The sequence below is a fragment of the Saccopteryx leptura genome, chromosome 4 (assembly GCF_036850995.1).
Source record: "Saccopteryx leptura isolate mSacLep1 chromosome 4, mSacLep1_pri_phased_curated, whole genome shotgun sequence".
In the NCBI taxonomy this organism is placed as follows: Eukaryota; Metazoa; Chordata; class Mammalia; order Chiroptera; family Emballonuridae; genus Saccopteryx; species Saccopteryx leptura.
In genome coordinates, this window is record NC_089506.1 from 223,498,851 (window position 1) to 223,521,488 (window position 22,638).

General features: G+C 55.3%; 1 protein-coding gene across 1 annotated transcript in view; it reads left to right on the plus strand.

Moving 5' to 3' along the window:
- Positions 1-6: 6 nt before the first annotated feature.
- Positions 7-22,638, plus strand: part of DCUN1D3 (defective in cullin neddylation 1 domain containing 3) — a 35,740-nt gene continuing 13,108 nt past the window's right edge. Inside the window, exon 1 of the mRNA XM_066383475.1 lies at positions 7-199. The gene's annotated coding sequence lies outside the window, so the exon portion shown is untranslated. The remainder of the gene's footprint in view (positions 200-22,638) is intronic.

Sequence of the window (22,638 nt, forward strand, 5' to 3'; positions counted from 1 at the left end):
CGGGGCGGCCGCGGCCGGCGGGCCGCTGATGAAGAGGAGGCGGCGGCGGCCGTGGTGGAGGCCGAGGCGGCGGCGGCGGCGGCGGCGGCGGCGGGGGTCGGGGGCCGGGAAACGCGAACGGGGATGGTAGGTGGTTTGGACGCGCCGGGCCGCCGTCGTTTCCAGGAAGGGTTGGACTGGAAGAACCTCTGGAGCAACTGTGAGTTGGGGGGTGGGGGGTGAGTTTGGGGGGGCAGGGGCAGCGCGGGGCGCCCCCGGGGCGCGGGCTGGGGGTCCCCGGGAGAAAGGGGGACGGGGGTGGCGGTGGACGGGGAGGAGTGGGCGTCAGCGCCCGGCCTGGACGGGGGGACCCTCGGGAAGGACAGGAGGTGCGGGGGAGCCTGTGGGGTGTCAGCCGCGGGGCCCCGAGAACTTGCCCGCGGCCCCCGGCGCGCGCCCCTCACCCGCGCCGCCGGCGCTGAGCGCCCCGAGGTGGGAGCCCCCCGGCGGGGGGTGGAGGTGGCGGCGGTGACGGTGGGGGGGCGTGTGCGAGGCTCCGGCTCCCTCCGCCCTCCTCGCCCCCCCACTTGAATGTTAAACAGCCGCGGAATGAAAGGGGCTCCCACCTGGAGGCCTGGCTCCGCTCCTTGGCCGGACCCGGTGCCCCTCTGTGCCCGGGCTGGTTGGTGGTCGTGGGGGGCCCGGAGGCGTCGCTGGCTCCCGGATCGGAAGTGGGACGGGGTGACCACTGTCTTGTTTCTTTCCCGGTGCCCCTCCCCCCCCCCGCCCCCTCCTCTTCCTTCTCCTTCTCCCCCCCCCCAAACACGGCCCTGGTTTCCACTGTCGTCTCTGCAGTTAGCTGGTAATGGGGGGGGGGGGGGTCCTTGATTGGATTTGGAAGTAATACTTGCTCTCTCGGTCACCTCCTTGGAATGGGGTGTTCGGTCTCCACCCCAGATGTGAAATGCCAGCCAGCCCTGGCACGACTTTTCGGGTCCAGCCGATGTGACACATGGGAGGGTACGTCTCAGTGACTTTTCGGGTCCAGCCGATGTGACACATGGGAGGGTACGTCTCAGTGACTTTTCGGGTCCAGCCGATGTGACACATGGGAGGGTACGTCTCAGTGTCTCAGTGCCGGGCGCTTCCGATTCAGATGAACGGATTTCCCTCCTGTGCACCCGGGAATCCCAACGCCCTCCCTCCCTTGCTGGGGTTCCTGACCGGCCTCCCAGCCCAGGAGCCTAAGTCTCTGGGATGAAATACTTTTTCAGTGACACGGTGTCAACTTCTTTCTAAATGGCTAAATAATGGATTTCTGTTTCTTCTCCACCCACACTTCACGGTGCACTTTACAGAGAACAGAAAACCCCGTATTACTTTTTTGTTTGTTTGTTTCTACAGTTGGACAATAATAGCTCTTTTATCTTTTTCATTTGTGTGTCTGGCACACAAGTCTTCAGTGGTACATTCGGCTTGTGCTAATTTCCGTCTTATTTGGCTGATTCTTGTTGTACAGGTTGGTTTTGGATGAGAAAGTGTCATCTGTTTAGTTTTGTTTTAAGGAAGAATACAAACGAATAACAGATGTGTAAGAAAGTATTTGAAGAAAGCAAGGAATGATTGGAAAGGTCTCTTTATTGATGTGGTGTTGCTTTAAGAAGAATCCCCAAGGGGTGTGGTCCTCCAGCCTGCCACAGGGGTTTCACAGTGAAGTGTGACGACTCCCGTTTCCTTGTTGATACTTTCCTTTGGAAATCCTCTGTTGAATCTGGAACTCTGCTTTCTGAAGAACTTTTAAGAGATAATATCTCATTTTGGCGATCCTTTGGTGAAAAAGAGTGCATAACCCTTGGGTCTCTGCAGCTGGGTGTACATGCGTATTGCTGGGAGAATTGTCATAATGGTTCCGTCCTACTCATCAGGTTCTGATAAAACAATAGGATGCTTTAGTTGTAGAAGCAATAGAATGCTTTAACAGCATACTTAGGTGTTCCACAGAAATGTCACAAAAGAAAAGAATGACTGCTGCTCTCACTGTAATTACTTTGGAACCATTGAAGAAAAGGTCCAAAATTCATTCATTCAACAAGCATTTTTTTTTTTTTTTTTTGGAATTTTTCTCAACTGAGAAGCAGGGAGGCAAGCAAACAGACTCCTGCATGCACTGGACCAGGATCCACCCGGCATGCCCACCAGGGGGTGATGCTCTGCCCATCTGGGGCGTTGCTCTGCTGCAACCAGAGCCATTCTAGTGCCTGAGGCAGAGGCCACAGAGCCATCCTCAGCACCTGGGACAACTTGCTCCAATGGAGCCTTGGCTGCGGGAGGGGAAGAGAGAGACAGAGAGAAAGAAGAGGGGGAGGGGTGGAGAAGCAGATGGGCGCCTCTTCTGTGTGCTCTGGCCGGGAATCGAACCTGGAACTTCCACACGCTGAGCCGACCCTCTACCGCTGAGCCATCCGGCCAGAGCCTCAACAAGCATGTTTTGAATGGCTGCTAAGTGCTTAGCCATGTTTCTGACACTGAGTGTACAAAGATGATGCCAAGCCTCGTGTCCACTTTCGAGGAGGGGGCACAGTAAATAAATCAGATTTTGATGAGTACCAAAGAACTCGGGTGATGTGATAGGAAGAGATTGGGATGCAGTCAAGGAGCACCTTTCTGAGGTGGTGACACTTAAGTTGAGCTTTAACTAGAAGTTGTAGGCAGCACTGCAGAGACAGGAGAGGAGGAGTCGTCTGGGTTGTGGGACTCGGTAGCAGCAAGTGCAGAAACTGGCTGGCGTGACTTGGGCAAGTTGTGGGGCCTGGGAAGAGAGGTGTGGAGGTTTGGGGGAGACAGGGAAGGGGCCGCAGGAAAAACCAGAGCCCAGCGAGCAGAGGGGAGAAGAACAGAACCTCCCCCAGGTGGGAGAGCTGGGGGCTAGGCTCAGAATAGGTGGGCAGGTAAGAACAAGAAGGAGGAGGAACGGAGAGAGTGATGTTTCTTATTTCTCCTCCAGTCTTCTTACTGTTTGTGTTGTAGGTACTGACGGGCTGTTGTAATAACAGACGTCAGCCTGCCGAGAGTGGGCGAGGAGTGGGCGAGGAGGCGGCTGTGGTCACCTGGGTGGTGTGCTGGCAGAGCCGGCCCACGCTGTTGTGTTCACAGTCCAGCAGATGTTCGTGGGGAGCACACCTTTCTTCTTTCAGTTTTTGTCTTCTGCCTGTGTTTCGGTACACGGGGTCCCCTTTCTGCCAGCGGTGTGTGAGCTTGGGTGTCCGGGTAAGGCAGCTGCTAATCATCTGCCCGTCTGTCTGTAAAAGCGACCGTCGAGGTCTAAGCGTGAAGCTGGTTTTAGGAGGGAGGCACGTTTCATGTTGCGATGTCTCTCCTCGTGTCTGGTCTGGTTGATGACTGAGGACACTCCGCTGAGATGTGAGCTGGTGCTAGAAGTTCACGCAGTGGATTACGTTAGATAAATCCCCCCGCAATGTCTGCATCTTTGGACTGGCGTGTAACCAGGGGATGCACTTGACTTTTGCCTTTTATTGGGGCCGTTCATCTCCCCCCGTCAGCTACGTTCAGCCTCCCCCTGACCAGATTGGGCACTTGGAAGGCCTGATCGTGCCCCTCCTCTGCTTGGCCACCTTGAGCCGTGCTAAGTGGGCGAAGACAAAGAAGGTGCCGTTTCCCTCTGAACCCCACCGCAGTGACTGGTCTGTTCTCTGAGTGAATTGGTTCTTTGAGCCAGACCGTTGAAAGACTTAGATATCAGTTTATTTGTAGTCAAGTCAGTTAGAAATGCTGAATAATGCCTGACCTGTGGTGGCGCAGTGGATAAAGCATCGACCTGGAAATGCTGAGGTCGCTGGTTCAAAACCCTGGGCTTGCCTAGTCAAGGCACATATGGGAGTTGATGCTTCCAGCTCCTCCCCCCTTCTCTCTCTCTGTCTCTCTCTCCTCTCTCTCTCTGTCTCTCTCTCTCCTCTCTAAAAATGAATACATAAAATAAAAATATTTTTAAAAAGCCTTATATGTAATTATTATTAAAAAAAAAAAGAAATGCTGAATAACACACCTTTTTACTGTTTGGGAAAACGGGATCAGAAATTGAGGACTTGTCACCTGTTGTAGGTGCTAATACTTGAGTAGCGTGGGTAGATGGGTTGTGAGAACTTGAATAGCTTCCTGGGCAGTCGTGGAGGGTCGTGGAGGGGGTGGGAGAAAGCCTGCTGCTGAATTACTGAGTTCTGACCTGAATGTAAATAGGAAGTCTTCTCCTTGTTAGCAAACAAGTGACTAAGAGTGCACAGCCAGAGTGAGGCAGACAATAGACTCCACCCTTTGTACTGTAGAGTAGCTCAAAGGAATAGAGAATTGATAGTGGGTCTCAAAATAATAATAATGCACACAGACACAGAATTTGGCTGTGGCCGAGGTCACAGGTGTTTGGACTTGGTGTGTTGACGCTGGGCCGTAGGCTGTGGCCGAGGTCACAGGTTTTTGGACTTGGTGTCTTGGTGCTGGGCCGTAGGCTTTGGCCGAGGTCACAGGTGTTTGGACTTGGTGTCTTGACGCTGGGCCGTAGGCTTTGGCCGAGGTCACAGGTGTTTGGACTTGGTGTCTTGACGCTGGGCCGTGGGCTTTGGCCGAGGTCACAGGTTTTTGGACTTGGTGTCTTGACGCTGGGCCGTAGATGCTCCAGCCAGGAGGTTCTTAAGCTGCCCTCTTGCACCTTCATTTCAGTGGTTTATTCTGACTCAGGTAGGGTTAAGATTTCATTAGTAGTTTAGAGACTTGTCTCTTTTCTAATTTCTGAAAGGGGTTGAAGGGGGGGGTGGAAGGGGACTTGAACACTGGGAGAAGCCAGTGATCCCTACATTGGCCAGTAAATGTGTTTGGGTAAAACTCCCTGTGAACCTAAATAGATGTAGACTCCGGAGGCTGGGCTGGCCCTTATATCTACGGCACCAGTGAATTTATTTCTTAAACTGGGGGCTTTTTGACAAACTTCTGAGAAGGTCCCCCCCCCCCCCCCGGCCAGTTGATGCCCTTGCTGATGGAGTAGGAGGTGTTTTGTTTTGCATCCATTAGGTGACTTACCTGCCTCTGATCTGGCTCCTGTTTTGATGGATGAGCTTCAGTGTGGAGAGTTAATTGTACGCTGGGTTCCAGTTGCTCAGAGGTGAAGACCAGGTAACTCGGATCAGAACAGGTAATTACGAGTTAACGCCTGTTTCCTCAGTGCGTGATAACTTACAGTGACCTCTCTGCATCTGTTTGCAGAGGTTGATCCCAGTGAACCAGGCTCAGTTCTCTCCGAATACTCTGGCACTCTGCACAGCAGGAGCGGAGTGTCTGAGTTAGTGTCCTGGAATTCCAGTCCAGCTTCCTTAGCTCTGTGTCTTGTTCTAGGTCATGGAGGGCCCTCTTTTCTTAGGAGGAGCCAGGAGGTTACCATCGCATCTGACCATTTAGTTGGTGAATGATTGACTACAAACTAGAATCTACCATATTTAGTGAAATAATGAGAGAAAACATTGGAAATGCCTTAAACTCTTTTAATTCTTTGAAGTTGGGATATTGAAAGAAAATGGGAGAGACAAAATGCCAAATCATCTTTAAAATGTTGCAAATGAGACCTGATTTCAATACTGTGCATCAGACCAGGAAAATTCAGTAAGTCCATCTTTGGAGATTTTCTTTTCTTGTGGCAGAAGCAGCCACTTTTGGCCAGCGCCCGGCACCATCCTGCTTGCAGAGGTGCCGGGCGTCTGTGCTGGGTAACCCCTGTTTTAGTCCCGGGGGCTCGGCCCGTTCAGGAGTGTCCAATTTCATCAACCGAGACCTGTGGGTGCAGACCAGGCGTGATGGTGACTGACCGTGAGCATCTTGGATAGCAACTCTGTGTGGTGCAGGACTTCTCAGCTTTGGAGATGTCTAGCTAATTTCTTTGTAGCAGCTGTCCCACTCTGCGCATCAGTCTAGGAGAGACTCCTCCGGAAGACCTGCGGCCTCGTCTGGTCAGCGGGTTGCGTCCACCCTACCGAGACAGAGAGTTGGGTGAGGGGATTGGACTCCAGTGGAGGTATTGGTGGGCGGTGGTGCTGCGTGGCGCAGACCACTTCTGAGAGCAGCAGTGGGACTTCCAAGGAGTTGAAGCTTGATCCCGCCAAGTCCTTGGGCTGAGCTCGTGGCCTGCTGTGGGGGCACCTGTGCAGAGTGCCCGAGTGGGCTCTTTCCTCTTCCCGGTGACCTGCCCTGGACTCGGACCAGGAGGTCCAGGTGGACACATGGACAGCCTGCTAACAGCTCTGTGGAAGGAACTGAAATGGCCACTGTGCCACTACTTTTCTTTTAGGCTGTGAAACAAATTTATTTTCAGTTAATAAATTTCAGACACTACTTGGTGTCAACCTAGTGGCTGCTCTTTAATTTATTGATTGACTTTAGAGAGAGAGACAGAGACATCTGTTCTTGCATGTGCCCTGACCGGGGATCAAACCTGCAACCTTTTCATGTTGGGGATGATGCTCTTACCTCCAGAGCTGACTGTCCAGGGCCTCGTGGCTGTTCTTCAGACGGAGGGAAGGTGAGGAATAGGAGGAATAGTGGGAAGGTGCTGGGACTCCAGCCGCGTGAGGCCTGCTAGCAGAATCGTGGATGTGCTGGAAGTCCTGAGTTTTTGGAGGCCTTTTTCCCAGTTGTGACATTTTCTTTCTAAGTGAGAGAGTGGAAAGCAAGAATCAGGAGTGATGCAGTGACTATTGTGTCCATTTGAAAGATACTTCCATGGTTCCTAGGACCTAGGCAGTTAGATTTTCATTGAAATAACTAGTCACTTCTCCAGTCATTTACTCAAAACAGTTGGTTATGGCTGATCCTTGTAGAGTTTCCTAACACTGGAAGAGAAACGTCTGAAGACCTTTCTGGAAGCAATTTGATAGGGAGTTCTGTTGTGGGGGTAGAGGATATGTAGGGGAGCTGGCCTTCGGGGAGGGGGGGACGAGGAGGAGATGATGATGGAGGTGATGACCGTGGAGATGATGGTGGAGGTGATGGTGGAGGTGATGACCGTGGAGATGATGGTGGAGGTGATGACCGTGGAGATGATGGTGGAGGTGATGACCGTGGAGATGATGGTGGAGATGATGGTGGAGATGATGGTGGAGATGATGGTGGAGGTGATGACCGTGGAGGTGATGGTGGAGATGATGGTGGAGGTGATGGTGGAGGTGATGGTGGAGGTGATGACCGTGGAGATGATGGTGGAGGTGATGGTGGAGGTGATGACCGTGGAGATGATGACCGTGGAGATGATGGTGGAGATGATGGTGGAGATGATGGTGGAGATGATGGTGGAGGTGATGACCGTGGAGATGATGGTGGAGGTGATGACCGTGGAGATGATGGTGGAGATGATGGTGGAGATGATGGTGGAGATGATGGTGGAGGTGATGACCGTGGAGATGATGGTGGAGGTGATGACCGTGGAGGTGATGGTGGAGATGATGGTGGAGATGATGGTGGAGATGATGGTGGAGATGATGGTGGAGGTGATGGTGGAGGTGATGACCGTGGAGATGATGGTGGAGATGATGGTGGAGGTGATGACCGTGGAGATGATGGTGGAGATGATGGTGGAGGTGATGACCGTGGAGGTGATGGTGGAGATGATGGTGGAGATGATGGTGGAGGTGATGACCGTGGAGGTGATGGTGGAGATGATGGTGGAGATGATGGTGGAGGTGATGACCGTGGAGATGATGGTGGAGGTGATGGTGGAGGTGATGACCGTGGAGGTGATGGTGGAGGTGATGGTGGAGATGATGGTGGAGGTGATGGTGGAGATGATGGTGGAGGTGATGGTGGAGGTGATGACCGTGGAGATGATGGTGGAGATGATGGTGGAGATGATGGTGGAGATGATGGTGGAGATGATGGTGGAGGTGATGACCGTGGAGATGATGGTGGAGATGATGGTGGAGGTGATGACCGTGGAGGTGATGGTGGAGATGATGGTGGAGATGATGGTGGAGGTGATGACCGTGGAGATGATGGTGGAGATGATGGTGGAGGTGATGTCCGTGGAGATGATGGTGGAGATGATGGTGGAGGTGATGACCGTGGAGGTGATGGTGGAGATGATGGTGGAGATGATGGTGGAGGTGATGACCGTGGAGGTGATGGTGGAGATGATGGTGGAGATGATGGTGGAGGTGATGACCGTGGAGATGATGGTGGAGATGATGGTGGAGGTGATGACCGTGGAGGTGATGGTGGAGGTGATGGTGGAGATGATGGTGGAGGTGATGGTGGAGATGATGGTGGAGGTGATGGTGGAGGTGATGACCGTGGAGATGATGGTGGAGATGATGGTGGAGATGATGGTGGAGGTGATGACCGTGGAGATGATGGTGGAGATGATGGTGGAGGTGATGACCGTGGAGATGATGGTGGAGATGATGGTGGAGGTGATGGTGGAGATGATGGTGGAGGTGATGGTGGAGATGATGGTGGAGGTGATGGTGGAGATGATGGTGGAGGTGATGACCGTGGAGATGATGGTGGAGATGATGGTGGAGATGATGGTGGAGATGATGGTGGAGATGATGGTGGAGGTGATGACCGTGGAGATGATGGTGGAGATGATGGTGGAGGTGATGACCGTGGAGGTGATGGTGGAGATGATGGTGGAGGTGATGACCGTGGAGATGATGGTGGAGATGATGGTGGAGGTGATGACCGTGGAGGTGATGGTGGAGGTGATGGTGGAGATGATGGTGGAGGTGATGGTGGAGATGATGGTGGAGGTGATGGTGGAGGTGATGACCGTGGAGGTGATGGTGGAGGTGATGGTGGAGGTGATGGTGGAGGTGATGACCGTGGAGATGATGGTGGAGGTGATGACCGTGGAGGTGATGGTGGAGATGATGGTGGAGATGATGGTGGAGGTGATGGTGGAGATGATGGTGGAGGTGATGGTGGAGATGATGGTGGAGGTGATGGTGGAGGTGATGACCATGGAGATGATGGTGGAGGTGATGGTGGAGATGATGGTGGAGGTGATGGTGGAGATGATGGTGGAGGTGATGGTGGAGGTGATGACCGTGGAGGTGATGGTGGAGGTGATGGTGGAGGTGATGGTGGAGGTGATGGTGGAGATGATGGTGGAGGTGATGGTGGAGGTGATGACCGTGGAGGTGATGGTGGAGATGATGATGGAGGTGATGACCATGGAGATGATGGTGGAGATGATGGTGGTGGTGTGGTGGACTTGGTGTATAGGATGAAGAGAAGTGCCCTCTGTGGTCCATCTGGAAATGGGTAGACAAGCTTTCGAGGGCACCAGCTTGGGGAGGAGTGGGGGGGGAGGGGGAGGCCCAGCCGGCAGCCCACCTGCAGGGAACACCCTTCGTCAGGAGGGGCTGGGGGTCTGGGGGGCGGGGTTGATCCGTTGCCCTGACCACGTTCGCCCCTTCCATGACTGGAATTTGTATTCTTGATGGGGAGGGCTGTGTGCGGGGAGGGACCAGAGGCTGGTTTGACCAGATTGGTCTTTTTTTTTTTTAAGAGGAGGGGAGATGGAGAGACAGACTCCCACATGCACCCTGACCGGGATCCACCCGGCAACCCTGTCTGGGGCCAATGCTCAAACCAACCAATACTGGATGCCGGAGGCCCGTGCTCCCACCAACTGAGCTGTCCTCAGTCAAGCCACTGGCTGCCAGAGGGGAAGAGAAGAGAGGGGGCGGGGAGGAGAAGCAGATGGTCGCTTCTCTTGTGTGCCCTGACCAGGGATCGAACCTGGGACGCCTGCACACCCAGCCAACGCTCTACCACTGAGCCAGCCGAGCCAGGGCCAGACTGGTCTTCAAGACCCGACTAGTCGTGATTGACAGTTTATGGAATACTGGCCTAACTTTTTGAGATCCCTGTCTCCTTTGACCGTTTTTTGACAGAAGTTGGTAAGCCAGGAGGGGCGTGGTCATGTCCCTGTCCTTTCAGGTGTAGGTTGAAGTAGGTGCCGAGCAAATGCAGAGCAGCGTCTTGTCACTGCACTCTGCCACCCACGGGGACAGTTACATGTAACTCTCACGTAACAAGCGGTTCTCTCGGGGAACAGTTACATGTAACTCCCACGTAACACGCGGTTCTCTCGGGGAACAGTTACATGTAACTCCCACGTAACACACGGTTCTCTCGGGGAACAGTTACATGTAACTCCCACGTAACATGCGGTTCTCTCGGGGAACAGTTACATGTAACCACGTAACACGTAGTTCTCATGGGAACAGTTACATGTAACTCACGTAACACACGGTTCTCATGGGAACAGTTACATGTAACTCCCACGTAACACGCGGTTCTCTCGGGGAACAGTTACATGTAACCACGTAACACGTAGTTCTCATGGGAACAGTTACATGTAACTCACGTAACACACGGTTCTCATGGGAACAGTTACATGTAACTCACGTAACACGCGGTTCTCTCGGGGAACAGTTACATGTAACTCATGTAACGCGGCTCTTGTGGGAACAGTTTCATGTAACACGTAACACACGGTTCTCTTGGGGAAGTTACATGTAACTCTCACGTAACACGCGGTTCTCTCGGAACTAGGACAAATGGGAAATAAGTCACAAGTAAAGTTATTCCTTCAAATCCATTTTAACTCTACCTTTCTACAACATTCCACATTCTCGTTGGTTGGTGAAATTGGTTCTTTTGTCTTCTTTAAAGAGACAGCTGTTAGGTTACCAGGTACTTGTGGGTCTGTCCCCAGGGTCAGAGTTCCGAGGACCATGTCAGGCAGCGCTGTGGATCGCGGAGGGTGAGGACACACTGATGAGATCAAGCAGGGAAGTGGCTTTTAAGACCTCTGTTAAGTCAGTTTTAATGTGGACCTCCTTCCTTGATCTTTCTGGTGGTATTAATTCTGTCATTCCAGCAATTGTCTGACGCCAGCTGAGTGTCAGCGGTCCGTTTCAGCTCAGTTCTGACGTGAGCTGCCTGGAATGCTTGCAGACCCGCTGGTGCGTGACTCGGTCTCACCGTGGCCCCTGCCCCACTTCAGGGGCCCAGCCACGCTCCCCCCAAATTACCTGCACTCCTGCCTGGCAGACTACAGTTTGGGGGTTCCCATGACCCTCCCCCCTATACCCTGGGACACGCAGAACTCAGAACGCAGGATATTTAGGATGATAGTTTCCCCATGAAAGGTACGACTCAGGAACGGCCAAATGGAGGAGGCGCCCAGGGCAAGGTCCGAACTGGGGCACAGAGCGTCCGTGTCACCCCCGGGCATGCGGGGCTCCGCGCACCTGGACACGATGTCCACCAACCCCGAAGCTCCCCTCACCCGGCTCCGTTTCCCCGTTTCCTGGGCTCCTCGGGGGGCAGGGCTGGCTCGTCTTCCGTCTTCCCAGTGGGGACTGGAGGAACTCCAGCTGGTTCCCTTCCCTGGGGTGTTTCCACCTCCCAGCCCTGCTGCCCTCTCTGCCGTGGCCCTGGTCCTTGTGAATGACAAAGGGCACTCCTATCAGTGAGGAAGTGCCAGGGAGTTTAGGAGCTTTTGCTGGAAGTAGGGACAAAGACCAGATATGTATATTTTTATTATGCTTCATGAATACTCCAGAATGCTGCTGTGCTTGAACTTCACAGGGACGCTAGCTCCATAGGGCTAGGAACGAGCTCACTCCGTGGTGTGCAGAATGCACGTGTCCTTCCAGTGTGGCTGTGCAGAGGGTCAGGGGGACATGGGTGGAGAGCATGGAACTGCAGTCCCTCTGGGGGAGGTGACGCTGTCATCGCCTCCCTGGCCACGTGACTTTGGACGAGCCACCTGACATCTCCAAACCTCCCTTCCTTTAAGTATAAGGTGAGGGTGATCACAGTGAACAGCTGTGAGGATTCAAGAAGATAGTGCATTGGAAAAGTATGGCACAGTGACTGGCATATAATTAAAAATTTAATGACATTTGCTATTATTAGCTGCATGCATGCATAGCTGAGCTCACCTGGGGCTAGGAACTTTCCCATTTTCTCTCCCTGTATCAGGGGATGTGTGGGACCACGCACAGAACATTGCTAGGCACACAGTGGACAGACACACAGGTTTTCTATCACTTGAAAGTAAAACCTCTGGGTATCTGGAAAATAAAGGAATGACTGTAGTGGAAACTTCCAGCCTGTTTCCAAAGCTAGCCTAAACCCCCGAGACGGAAAACCTTCCCTCTGAAACCCTGTGGGCTGTGTGTCGTCTGGCAGTGAGAGTGGGCTCAGAGGTCGAGGGTTCTGCTGAATCAAACAGTAGGAAACTGATTCAGGAGGTTTATTTTATCTTTGGCAGTATGTCTTGATGGTCAGTGAGTAGAGCAAAACCACAGGCTCTAGAAAGGAAAGCACAGATTTATTTGAGCTGGTCCAGACAGTCTTTGAGAACGGGCTGTCAGTTGCCATGTTTTGTGTGTTGCTTCTCAGAGAAAGAGAAAAGCCCAGACCCATTAAGGTCAAAGGGCTTACCAGCTGCTCAGGGTTCACTTGTTGCTGACCTGCCTCTTCCAAAGCCAGGTCTCTCGTCTTCCCTGTAGCTCACCCACCTGGAGATCTCGACCCTGAGGAGACCGTCGCTAGGCTGAGCTCGAGATTCCCGCCTGGTCCTAGTCTGGGCTGGATGGCCGATTGCTTCCTTTGTGGCTCCAGGGAGCAGCCCCTCCGAGTGTTTGCTCCACTGGAACTGAAACATTGGGAACTGTATTGTGGAAAGTAGTATGGGGTTACCTCAAGTAATTAAGAATGGGACTGCTTTACTTGCGACCCAGCAATTACATGTCGGGAAGTAGATCCGAAGAAACCCGACACACGAGTTAGAGAGAACATAGGCACTTCTGTGTTCGTTGCAGCGTTAGGCACAACAGCCAGTGTCTGGAAGCAGCCCACACCCCGTCAGTGGCACACACACACCGTGGATACTGTGTGGCCACAAAAAAGAAGGAAGTCTCTCTTACCTTTTGCGACAGCGTGGAGGGACGTGGAGATCACTATGCAAAGTGACCCCAGCCAGTCGGAGAAAGACAGACGCATATGATCTTAACTTACGTGGATTCTTATGTGGAGTCTAAGGAACGAAACAAACTGACAACGCAGAGACAGATTCCTAGAGACAGAGGGCAGACTGACGCTGTCGAGGAGAGGGGCAGGGACCGAGTGAAAGTGGTACCGGGATTAAGCAAAGAAAAGCAGAGGAGAGCAGTGTGGTGATTACCGGAGGGGAAGGGGGTGATGGCGATGGGCGGGGACTGACCTGGGGCTGAACACAGTACAGGGTACAGACGGCGTGGTGTTGAACTGCACCCCTGAACCTGTATAATTTTATTAACCGACGTCACCCCAGTAAATCCAGTTTAATAAAAAGCATTTGGGGCTAAATGCTTTCTCAAAATGTGGCTTAGATTACATTTTTCGTGTGTGTGCTGCTGGGAGGAACATTTCAGTGTCTTCTGTGCTGTTGGTGGTGCCTGAAGATGATTTTTGGGCAGCACTTGAATGAACACTTTTCATTTATCATTCTGTACTTTACTGCGTGTTAATGGAAACATGACTAGCACATCAGATCTGTGACTTCCAAGGATGGTGATGCTCAGGGTGATACTACAGTGGATATGATTTCTCTTAAGTAGTTGGGCTGCTAAACAGACCGGGGAGTCCGTGAAGCTTGTGCAGGAATGGCTGATGTTTCTGAGTTCTGGGTTCAGGCATACTAGCGCGGTGCCGACCTGCATGAAGTCTCTGGGGGGGTGGACACAGTGTGGAGCCGTCGGATTTATTGAGCGGGTTTACAGACTTGTCCAACTCCATCAAATTGACAAATTTCTATTTATGTGTTCATGGTGAAATACCCCATAAGTAGATTGTGTAGAGTTTAAATACGATGTTAGTAGTGGTAGCTTTAAAAAAAAATGTTTTTTTATTGCTTTCAGAGGGGGTGGGGGAGAGACATAGGTCTGCTGTTCCACTTATTTATTCATTCACTGGGTGATGCTTGTGTGTGCCCTGCCTGGGGATTGAACCACACGCCGCACGTATGGGGACTAACCAGCTGAGCTACCGCTCAGGGAGGGGAAGTGCGTTTGTGTGTAAATACTGAGAGATGAATAACACTGCGTTCTCTGTCACCATTCGCAGCTTCCCCGCAACCTGGGTGGGTCTTTAGTCCCTTCCACCCTTTGGTGTTGGAAACACCCCGTGGTGGGCGTCGGGGTTCTGACTTGTTCCGGAGGGGGGCACAGAAAGCCCCCCCCTCTCTTGAAGGCACCCAGTGCCTGTGGGTGCTGGGGTCTGAGACCTGTCCCCAGTCCTGCACCTTACTTCTTACTGGGGACACTCTGAAGGGGCCGTTGGTCATGGGCCCCGAAGTGAAGTTAAACGTGACCTGAATTTCACTTCACTTTCGGTCGTATCGCTTGTAGTTCAGCGTAGCCGGGCTCTGGAGAAGTGAAAAGAGCATTTGTAAAAATGAAACACATCATGGTGGGAGGTGCTCTCGTTTTAAGTCAGATGCTGGGGTAGAACTGAAGTCTTGGTCGTCTGGTGGTCGCTGGCCAAGCGCTCTCGGAGGCCGTCTGTGGCTTCAGTTTTTTGCTGTTTTTTTTAAGCCTTAATTACCTGTGTGGCCTGACATTCCGTGTGTATCCTGACACCAGCATCCGTCGTGATGCGCGTTTGCTTGTTGGCCCGTGTTCTGCAGGCATGTTTGCTCTGTGATGACCTCGGCACGCAGGGCTGTGCATCTCGTACAGCTTCCCGTAGGCAGTTATGTCACGTGTCAAATTGTAGCTGTAAAAAAAATGCAAGTAAAAAGAGAAAAGTTGCCGTAAAGGTGGCTTCAGGTCTGTTACCTCTCAGTGGCTTGTGTTATCTAGTCGAGATGAGGCTGAGACAGCAGTGAGCTGACGGTGGTGTGGCCCCAAGATTGTCCTCCTCTGCGGATTTAATCCAGAGTCTCCCCACGATGCCATAACGAGAGGCTCTCTGAGCTTCCCTCCCTGAGGGTGGAAGCTGATGCCACCGGCCACAAGGCCTGGCGCCTGGTCAGTGTGGTCTTGTCGTTCGTCCTGGCCTGTCTCCTGAGACAGGGGTGACTGCTGTTTGGTGCATTGAGAAAGGGAAACAGTCTTTTCTGGGGCTGTGTCCTGCCGAGTTGAAAACCCCCTCTCTCACTAAAACCTGTCTCGTGACGTCCATCCTGGGCGCCGCCCGCAGGACCTCCCGGCACAGACAGGGTCGCTTGGTGCAGGGTTCTCATCACTCAGAGGTCATCGCTGGGAAGTCTGGGGAAGTTCTGAGGCGGCAGGGAGCTGTGACGGGAGCTGCTGGTCTGTAGACGAGGGTTCGCCAGGCCGGAGCGAGGTGGTTTCTCTTCCTCTTCCTGGGACGTGGCTGTCGGAGCAGTGGTTGTGGTTGGGGTCTCCCAGGGGCAGCCTGATCGTTGGGCTTTTGGAGACAAGAGCCCCGTGAATGGACATGTTCTTTTCCCAAAGTGATCTTCAGGGCAGCGTCGGCTCCATCAGCGTGGAAGCGTTCGGGACCACACGTTTGAACAGAGGGCGGTGACGGAGCTCAGAGCGAGAGCCGCACAGACAGGGATGGAGTTCGGGCCTCACAGGCCGTTCCGAGGCGTCTCGAGCCCTCTCTCTCCGGCCCTCTGACCACAGGCTAGCCTGTGTGTTCACACGTGTCTTCACTTGTGAAGTCAAGCTCTCGGTTGTTGGGAACCGGGACAGTCGTGGTGGCTGCAGGTAAAGACAGTAACACTGTGTATAATACTTGAGAACCTCCTCGAACTCTGTCAGCCTGCCCAGGCAGAGACCTGGAATTGCTTGTTCATTCAGCCACGCACGCGCTTCCCTGCGTTTCCACTGCGACCGTCGCTTGTCCCGGCAGAGGAGACAGTAACAAGTCACGCAGCAGGTGCAGTCGGTCTGACTGCTGCCCGCCCTCTGGAGGGGGCTGAGAGAGGCCGCAGGGCCGGAGCTGACCTGTGGAGTCAGCCCGAGCTGGGCCCGAGAGAGGCAGCAGCACGTGTGAAGGCCGGTGGAAGGAGAGGCCGGGACGCCTGGGGCACGGCGGGTGTTTCTGGGAGGGTGCTGGGAGACACGGGGTGGGGGGTGCCGGGGGACGCGGGGTGGGGGGTGCCGGGGGACGCGGGGTGGGGGGGGTGCCGGGGGACGCGGGTGGGGGGGGTGCCGGGGGACGCGGGGTGGGGGGTGGTGCCGGGGGACGCGGGTGGGGGGGGTGCTGGGGGACGCCGGGTGGGGGGTGCCGGGGGACGCGGGGTGGGGGGTGCCGGGGGACGCCGGGTGGGGGGTGGTGCCGGGGGACGCGGGGTGGGGGGTGCCGGGGGACGCGGGGTGGGGGGTGCCGGGGGACGCGGGGTGTGGGGGGGTGCCGGGGGACGCGGGGTGTGGGGGGGTGCCGGGGGACGCGGGGTGGGGGGGTGGTGCCGGGGGACGCGGGGTGGGGGGTGGTGCCGGGGGACGCGGGTGGGGGGGGTGCTGGGGGACACAGGGTGGGGGGCAGGGCAGCCGCTGGGGGCAGTCAGGGGGCCCTCTGTGCCCGCCGGGTTTGGAAGGGCCAGATGGACTCTGTGAAGGCGCTGCAGTGCAGAGGGCAGGACCTGACCCGCGGAGTGACCGCAGAGTGACCGCGGAGTGAGAGCCGACACAGTGCGACTGCACCTGACAGAGGTGCATTGACTGCGCTCCTCGGGGTCAGTCGGCTGCAGGGCGCTTGCTCTGGACCGGCACCCCAGACCCAGGCCGACGTGGGCTCAGCCGTCAGGCGCTGGCAGGGAGAGCGGCGGCCAGGGTGTCCTGTGCCCGCGCTGTGCTTGCGCTTGGGAATCAGAGGGTCCCGTCTGCCTACAGCCCGTTGGCCCGAAGCAGACGCGTTTCCCACCGAACTGAGACGGGAGCAGACGGAACGTGTGCTGCACGGCAGGAACCCCGCGTGGGGACTTGACTTCTGACCTGGTGTCCCCTCTGGAACGTGGGGGTATCACTGGCCAGAGAGCTCAGTGCGTCAGAGCATCGTCCTGATGTGCAGAGGTTGCCGGTTTGATCCCTGGTCAGGGCACATGCAGGAACACATCTATATTCCTCTCTCTCCCCCCTTCTTCTCTTTCTAAAGTCAGTAAAATACACATTAAAATAAGACAGGGCCCTGGCCGGTTGGCTCAGCAGTAGAGTGTCGGCCTGGCGTGCAGGAGTCCCGGGTTCGATTCCCGGCCAGGGCACACAGGAGAAGCGCCCATCTGCTTCTCCACCCCTCCCCCTCTCCTTCCTCTCTGTCTCTCTCTTCCCCTCCCGCAGCCGAGGCTCCATTGGAGCAAAGTTGGCCCGGGCGCTGAGGATGGATGGCTCCATGGCCTCTGCCTCAGGCACTAGAATGGCTCTGGTTGCAACAGAGCTATGCCCCAGATGGGCAGAGCATCGCCCCCTGGTGGGCATGCCGGGTGGATCCCGGTCGGGCGCATGCGGGAGTCTGTCTGACTGCCTCCCTGTTTCCAACTTCAGAAAAATACAAAATAAATAAGTAAGACAGGGATAGCACTGGTAACAGCCTCCTTCCTGCAGGAGCTGTGGGACTCACTCCTGTGAGAGCTGGGGAATGCCTGGCAATGCGCCCGACACAGTTAAGACATTGCCGGGAATCTGAGTTTGATCTTGAGATTTTCTTAACTATGGGTCATATCTAATTTATTAGGTTATAGTCAACAATGAAAAAAGAGAAAAAGCACAGATTCGAGGGCGCCGTGGCGGGAGAGTGTGCTGCTGCAGGAAGTCTCGTTGCGTCTGTGCTGATGCGAGTGCGTTTGCTCTGGTGTCACCTGTTCACCGCAGTGACGCGTTTGAGAGATGCTGGTCTAGTCCAGCCTCTCGTTTTGTAATGACCAGAAGACCTCATGCACCCGAGGACCCTGCTCGACTGTCCTATGCTTTTTTTTTTTTTAAAGAGTCAGTTTAAACTTCCAGACTTTTTAAAAGGGGTTTGTAAAGCATTGTCCTTAATTTTGAGGAAGAGTAACATGGGTTTGAGTTTTTTTAACCACTTTTTTTTTTTTTTTTACAGAGACAGAGAGTCAGAGAGGGATGGATAAGGACAGACAGACAGGAACGGAGAGAGATGAGAAGCATCAATCATCAGTTTTTCGTTGCGACACCTTAGTTGTTCATTGATTGCTTTCTCATATGTGCCTTGACCGTGGGCCTTCAGCAGACCGAGTAACCCCTTGCTCGAGCCAGCAACCTTGGGTCCAAGCTGGTGAGCCTTGCTCAAACCAGATGAGCCCGCGCTCAAGCTGGCGACCTCGGGGTCTCGAACCTGGGTCCTCCGCATCCCAGTCCGACGCTCTGTCCACTGCGCCACCGCCCGGTCAGGCTGGGTTTGAGTTTTAGCTTTGCCCCTTGCTAGCCGTGTGCCGTTAGGCGAGTTACTTACACTTTGTGTGCCTCCGTGTTTTCATCTATAAAATGGGGGTGATAACACCTGTTTCATGGGGGTGTTGTTAGATTATTGGATTAGTTGATTCGTGTAAAAGGTTGTGAGAACGAAGGCTGGGAGGTGGGAAACGATGTGCAGTGAATTTGTGGACATGACGTAAAAGCAGCTGGTGCCGTGCACGTGGGTGGATGTGTGGTGTCTGTTTCTCATTGCGTAGTAGAGCAGGGGTCCCCAGACTTTACACGGGGCCAGTTTACTGTCCCTCAGACCGTTGGAGGGCCGGACTATAAAAAAAACTATGAACAAATCTCTATGCACACTGCACATATCTTATTTTAAAGTAAAAAAACAAAACGGGAACAAATGCAATATTTAAAATAAAGAACAAGTAAATTTAAATCAACAAACTGACCAGTATTTCAATGGGAACTATGGGCCTGCTTTTGGCTAATGAGATGGTCAATGTGCTCCTCTCCCTGACCAATGAAAGAGGTGCCCCTTCTGCCAGTGCGGCGGGGGCCTCAGGGGGCCGCAGTGTGGGGACCCCTGCTTTAGAGATTGTTTGTTGTCTCCACTTGGCCCTTTTCTGTTACCATACCCACCACTGGCCTTCCTGGGACCCTGAGGCAGTGATGCCCTGGAGCCATGAGAGTTTATGTTCTGTGGGAGTCAACAATGTATCATGCAGTCAAGCCTTGAATGTGTAACAGAAACAAATTGTCTATTATAATAAAGTGTCATAATAGTTTTTTAAAAATTCAGTCAGAAAAACTTATTAATGAAATACTTTCCTTTCCTGGATTTAAAAAAGATTTTATTTTGGCTTGGGATAAACAAGTATCCGAGTTGTCTTGAAGATAGTGGGGTTGGCTTCTCTGGCAGAGAGAGGCTGGTGTCAGCCAGCTGAGCGCAGCGAGCAAGGGGCTCCCTGGGCCTTTCCCAGGGGCCGTGTGGGCGAAGGCTCGTCCATGCTGGTCCCGACTGGTACGCTGGGTGAATACCCATTAATCCCAGAGATTTGTTATATAATTGGTGGTACCCAGAAGCCCTCTGGAGAGGCCTTGATTACCTTCTTGTCATGACAGTATCCGTTTAGACCTGGAGATTAATTTTTGCTCCCAGATCTAGGTCCAGCAGAGTGGTGATCAGAACTGGAAAGGGCAGCCACGTGCTGGTCTAAATACGCCTGCACTTGGCTGTGTTTTGAGAAAAGGATGTGCTGGTCAGGGATGGGTGTTAGAAATCCAGAGTTGTTGCACTCAGTGATTTATTAATAGTTTAGAGGGTGGTTTTTTGTTTTTTTTTCCTGTTAAACTGATTTAATTTCTGAAAAACTGAGTCATCGTTAGGGTTTCACGCATTTCCTGTTGGACTGGTCTCTGGAAAGGTACCGTTTCTGTCCTCCCGTCTGTGCTGCGATTCATTGTGTCATTTCTGCAGCTGCTGAGACAGAGCAGGAGGGTCACTTAGGGCTTTCACTCTGACACCAGTGGACTTCCTAACTGCTGCTGGTGGCCGTCCACTGTGAAGCCAGCCGGGCTGTGTGGCCGTCCACTGTGAAGCCAGCCGGGCTGTGTGGCCGTCCACTGTGAAGCCAGCTGGGCTGTGTGGCCGTCACTGTGAAGCCAGCTGGGCTGTGTGGCCGTCCACTGTGAAGCCAGCCGGGCTGTGTGGCCGTCACTGTGAAGCCAGCCGGGCTGTGTGGCCGTCCACTGTGAAGCCAGCCGGGCTGTGTGGCCGTCCACTGTGAAGCCAGCCGGGCTGTGTGGCCGTCCACTGTGAAGCCAGCCGGGCTGTGTGGCCGTCCACTGTGAAGCCAGCTGGGCTGTTTTTATTTTTGTTTATTTATTAATTTTTTAGTGATTTTAGAGAGGGAGGAAGGGAGAGAGACAGGCAGAGGCATGGGTGTGCTGTTCCACCCATTTATGCATTCATTGGTTGATTCTTGTGCGTGCCCTGACCAGGGATGGACCCCACAACTGGGGTGTGTCTGCATGACGCTCTAACAGCTGAGCTGCCCAGCCAGGGCCAGGCCTGTCCTCATTTTCTTGACTCACTGAGAAGTAACGTGGTAACTCAGGGGGACTCGGGGCAGCCTGGGACTGGGTAGTTAGTCTCTGTCACGGGCCAGTGCACCCAGGGAGCCCTTCAGCCCACCGAAGCCTGGAGCCTGCCCAGCCCGGGGCAGATTCACCCGGCAGGGGTGCAGCCAGAGAAGGGAGAGGCCTGGGGCCCCGTGCCACTGCCCCCACGTCCCACTGCCCCCACGTGGGCTCCCAGGGCCAGCCCCCAGCCCCCACCCCCCAGGAGGGAGAAGTCGGGTTGGTGTGATCCCTGTAGCAATGCTTTGCACTTGTTATTCTCAGCATATTGTGTTAAAACAGAATTCTAATTCTGGCTACTTTTCTTTTTGATTTTAGACCTACAGTTGGAAGCTCTATTTTTATAAAATGTTCTCCTAGAAAAGCCACTGGTGTTGCTACCCCAGATACCGCTCCTGGGCCCCGGGGGTGGGGTGCACAGGCACGGGGTGGGTGGTGCTGGACACGGTTCAGCAGAACGTGTGGGCCACCGGGCGGCCAGCAGGGAGGAGTCTGACCTTTGCTGTTCCACAGCTGCATCTGCGTGGACGGCCGACTGGGACCCTCATTCCCGGCCTCTCCCTGCTGTCGTCTGAGACGCAGCCCGTTGTGCCCAGGGGTCTGGGGACGGAGGAAGGGCCTTGGCGGTCCACACCTCCTGTCCTCTCTGACGGGCGCCTGCTTCATCCCTGACTCGGAGCCTGCCGTCCAGCAGACGTGAGGAAGTCATGAGTGGAACGAGACACCCTGGGCTGCGGAACTGGCCGAGTGCTCTGTGCCGGGCACACGGTCCGCGCGGTCATGAGAGCCAGCATTTCTCCGCCGGCATCGCCTCTGTCCACCGAGGAGAGAGAGCGCAGCTCTGACCCACACGGCGCTTCTCACCGGAGCTCACCCCCTGGCACGCCTGGCGAGCACCTGGATGCTGCGTGGCTGGGCCCCACTCCCCTCTGGGCGTCCCTGTGCTGAGGGCGGCCGCAGTGGTGGCCGATGTCAGTGTGACATCTCCCTGAGGGGCCGAGTGCAGGTCAGGAGGCACGAGGGGTCTCTGCTGACCTCAGGTGCTGGCGTCTGCTGTGTCTGAGGCGAGTTCGCTGGAGTGAGAGCAGGGAGCGGGTGTCGCCCCTGAGAACCAATGAGGTGGGGCGTCCTGCGTGTCCCCTCTGCAGGTGGTGCAGCGCCCTCCCGGAGGCGAGGGTCCAGGAGAAGTTGGACCCGGGAACCAGCTCCTGAGCGGGGAGCGGACTCTCAGGGCTCTGCTCCTGTCACTGCGGTTATTTGGTGACATCGTTGTGTCCTCAGGACCAGTGTGTTGTTAAGAAACTCCTGAGGAAGAGAAAGTACACGGACAGAGCAGTGCAGACTCATCGTCCCTGCACTCGGACGGAGCCCGTGCGGGCAGGTCTGCGCGGCGGCCACCGTGCCGAGGGCCCCGTGCCGGGAGCAGGTCTGCGCGGCGGCCACCGTGCCGAGGGCCCCGTGCCGGGAGCAGGTCTGCGCGGCGGCCACCGTGCCGAGGGCCCCGTGCCGGGAGCAGGTCTGCGCGGCGGCCACCGTGCCGAGGGCCCTCTGCCGGGAGCAGGTCTGTGCGGCGGCCACCGTGCCGAGGGCCCCGTGCCGGGAGCAGGTCTGCGCGGCGGCCACCGTGCCGAGGGCCCCGTGCCGGGAGCAGGTCTGCGCGGCGGCCACCGTGCCGAGGGCCCTGTGCCGGGAGCAGGTCTGCGCGGCGGCCACCGTGCCGAGGGCCCCGTGCGGGCAGGTCTGCGCGGCGGCCACCGTGCCGAGGGCCCCGTGCCGGGAGCAGGTCTGCGCGGCGGCCACCGTGCCGAGGGCCCTCTGCCGGGAGCAGGTCTGCGCGGCGGCCACCGTGCCGAGGGCCCCGTGCCGGGAGCAGGTCTGCGCGGCGGCCACCGTGCCGAGGGCCCTGTGCCCGGAGCAGGTCTGCGCGGCGGCCACCGTGCCGAGGGCCCTGTGCCGGGAGCAGGTCTGCGCGGCGGCCACCGTGCCGAGGGCCCTGTGCCGGGAGCAGGTCTGCGCGGCGGCCACCGTGCCGAGGGCCCTGTGCCGGGAGCTCGCTGTGCCCACT